The following is a 4,360-nucleotide window of genomic DNA, read 5'->3' as shown; positions in this document are numbered from 1 at the left end:
TAAATAAATTAATTTATGATTTAGATTTTAATAATTTTAATTTAATTAACTTAGTAATGTATTAATACAATCTGACTATTTTTTATTTTTTATTTTTTACTTCTTTCTAATTGATTATAGGAAAGATTTATTTTAAACATATTAATTGGATTTTTTTTTTTAATTTTAAGACTTGAATTTCTATTTTATTAAAGTTCATCCTGTTAAAGTCGGGTAACTAAAAAAATCTACGTAAATATCTAATTTCTAATATTTAAAATTTAATTTATCAAATATCAAAATTTTGAATTAATTAATTATTATTATCTTTTATTTATTTAGAATTTAAATTTAGCCAATCAAAATCAATTCTATAAATCCTAAAATTCATAACCTAATTAAATTATTAATAAACAAATGAGTTAATCAATGTTAATTTAAATTTAAATTTAGATTAGTTACTTGTACATTAGTATTCCCAAACTAAAATTGTACCCAATTTATATTTAATTACAATAAGTTATGTTAATTTATTAAATTTGAACTTTAGCTATTATTAAAATTCATCTTATATTATACATCTCATTATTTTAATTAGTATGAATTATTTTGGTATCTTATTTCTTTTTTAAAAAAATTGAAATTAATAACTGGAATCAACTTACAGATTAATGTCAAATGAATTAAATTAAAATGTAACTTAGATTCAAAAAAAGAATTTAAATTTAATTCTTACATAATTCAAATACTTTAAAATTATTTTATATTAAATTCAATAATTTAAAATTATAGTTTAGATTATTATTATTACTATTTTTACTCTAATCTTATTGATTTTTTTTTCAAATATTTCATGAATAAAAATACCAACAATAAACAATAATTTCCTACAAAATTCAATTAATAAGCAATTAACTATAATGAAAAAAATTAAATAACAACAATTATAAAATTTTCATATTAAAGATAGATCACCCACCTTGACGAGATCCTACAACGTTTTTTTTTTTCTTTCTCATTTTTATTTATTCTTTTTATTTTCTGTTTCTATTTTTTTTCATGTTGTACTCAACCTACACCTGCGACCCTATTTATAACAAATGGGCCCCACATTACCCACATGTTTAAAATGACCAAAATACATATTAAATGCACACATTTTAAAAGCACTTACATGCATACTTAAATGTCATTTCTCATAACAAAATATATTTCTTAATGGACTCATGTGTGTGTATGATGTATAGATTGCAGTGTTCAATAACGTATATATATGGCAGTGTATACATAGGTGTACACATAAAATCACTGATGTATAATGGTCGATTGATCAGATGGATGGTTGATGCATCAAATAGATGGATAGATTTTGAAGTTTTATAGACAGTGATGGTTTTAACGGTTGTATGCTTTTGATATAAGTTATTGAATGAATGGTCAACTCATCTTGTAACTTGGACATTTTATAATAGTTAGATTGTTATGTATGATAGACGGTCTAAATTATTGATCACCGATCTTGATTATGTGCCTTGTACTTTTAGAAATCCACACACCCACGTGACTAATGCATGCATGTGTTTCATTTATATAAAAATATATTTATAACTTACATTTTAATTAAAAATGAATCGTTGAATGCATGCTCTTAATATCTATTTATGTTACATGCATGCAAACAGGTGAGTTATATCATAAATGGACGGTTGTGATATATTGAAAATAAGATTTAAGTGGACCACGTGGTACCTCAATGAGCAGAGAGGTCGATGTACGGTTAATTTTATGAATGGGTTACTCGTTTGTAAAATATGGGGCGTCGGATTTATGATTATATGTGTGGATACGTGGATGGTTTTCTTTTCTTTTAAAATTATGAGTTTACCACTAAAATATATGACTTATGAACCTCTACAACTTATTAAATCATTTCCCAATATAAGAAATACTCCATTAAATTTGACGAGATAAATGTGAGAATATTCACGGTGATTTTTGTTTAATTTTTGGGTGGTCATATTGGCGGATCCATGTATAATGTACGGTTGAATGATAAGATAAATATAAAATAACCAAATGATTAAGAAGTTAATCCTTTATACAAGTTAATGTATGATTACTTTCATATTTAGATAGGTGCAAGATGGATTTTTAGTTGATCAGGTAGGTGAATCATTGGATAAACGGCTTAGATGATTAAACTATAATCCTGAAAATGGATAGATGAGTGGGTGGCCGTATATCCTATACGGTGCATGAATGATTGGATTTAGTGTATGTTTCACGGTTAGATTTGAGCTACTTAATGAATGAATGGTTGATCTTAGGGGTATGAGTAAATAGAGTGTATGTATACACATACATATATATACACTAAAACCATACAAATTATCAATCATAATAAATTAATCAATCACACATATCATAACTTTACATATTTTATGTATGCATGAATGCATGAATAAATGGAAGGATTATGCCTAAATGTTTAGATTAATACAAGTGTGCATGTCTGCAGATGCATGCATGCACACCAAAATCTCGAGTCTTTACAGACCCATACCATGTTGATCCTCATACATTTGGGTATCACGTCTTACCTTTGGAATTATTGATTTATGAGATAAATGAGTAATACATAAATTTGGATCATGGATCGCAGGATCAGAACTGTTACGACCGCCCTAGGCCAAGTGATCTAGATAATGTCATTGATTAAATGGAGGTGTTTCAGATTCTCCAATATTGCTAGATGAACGGACTTAATTAAATACTCAGCTAACATGAATATTCATAGCATGCATTAGCATAAGTCAACGACTTAGCAGTCGAGGTCACATTGAGGGAGTGTTAGTCATACATGAACGTATAAATGGAGTCGCTTGAGGGAGTATTGGATGACGATGACATGCATCATACCATAATACCATTTATGTGTATTAATAAGAGTATTTAGAAATTGTATGCTTAATTGCTTTTCATTAATTGCGCCTGTGGAATTGATAACTTATTTAACTTGATATTAATGGAACCATTGAGTTGATCGCTCACTCCCATTCTGGTACTGTGTTTTAAAATACCAACTAGACCCTATCTTAGATGTAAATACCCTGAAGTCCGACACGTTGGACTAGGCATCCATAGACTCAGAGGAGGAGTCCTTGTACATCCAGTTGCTCAGTGGGCCGATGTAGGACGCTTGTGGGTCGTCGATGAGGTCTTAGAGTTGGCACGTTTATAAATTTTGGAGTGTTTATTTTGCTTAGCAGTAGTCCCGTACTCTGGATGGGCATGTTTTACTGATAGTTGATTTAATTGCATTAAAATTTTGTTTATTCCATGGTACATCACATGGTTTATTTTAATTCAATGAATTGCTCAAATGCTGGGTGAAACAAACTATAAAATCTCGTTTCCGCAAAGCATAAGTGACAATTGGGATATTGGGAGTCGAGTATTTACTCAGCCCCCGAAATCCAGGGCATTACATAAATAAATAATGAAAAATTCGATCATGATATAGATAAATTCCATACATCACGATGGCCATACGAGAGGCCTCACTTGGACTGATTTCAGTTCGAATTAGTCCATGAGGGGCTTTGTGGGGCCCATTGTGATGTATGGGTTTTATCTACACAGTTTCTCCATTTTTCTAGATCATTTCAAGACATGATCTAAAAAATAACGCCGATTAAGGCTCAAGTGAACCACACAGTAAGGATTAAGTACCTACTATTAAGATCTTCTTGGGAGCCACAAAAGGTTTAGATTCAACTAACATTTGTGTTTTTCCTTCATCTAGGTTCTTATAACTTTATAAAAAGATAGAGGGTAATAAACACAATGGTGGGCCCTTGGAAGGTTTCACAGGCCGGTGTCATTCGGTGGCATGATCCACCAAAGCCTGCCTTAATTTTGGAAGAATATCCAAAAATGATTTGAAAGAAATGAATTCATAGTATGAATAAAACACATACATCACGGTAAGCCCTATAAAAGCCCTTTCATGGACCTATTTGGTCCAAGTGGGGTAGGACACAAACCGCTTCCCTTCTAATAGAGTTGTCAATGGACGGGCTAGGGTTGGTCTTGGTCGGATTTTGAACTCTTTCGGCCCTTTATGGGCCAACATTATATATGGGTTTTATACATGCTTTTCTTATATATTTTTTTTCCAGCTTATTTTATGGTATGGGTAAGCTAGTGCTCAAATTAACTACATGACAGGAGACAACATAATAAAATTCAAGGAACTATCATGATATTTATTTGCCATCCAAGCTATTCATGCTAATAAGGTGATGTGAGCTTGGATGGTGCGAAAATACAAATATCAGATTGATTCATAACTTTGGCGGCTCACAATAAATTTTTAATG

The sequence above is a fragment of the Magnolia sinica genome, chromosome 14 (assembly GCF_029962835.1).
Source record: "Magnolia sinica isolate HGM2019 chromosome 14, MsV1, whole genome shotgun sequence".
Taxonomy (NCBI): domain Eukaryota; kingdom Viridiplantae; phylum Streptophyta; class Magnoliopsida; order Magnoliales; family Magnoliaceae; genus Magnolia; species Magnolia sinica.
This window is presented reverse-complemented; position numbering follows the sequence as displayed.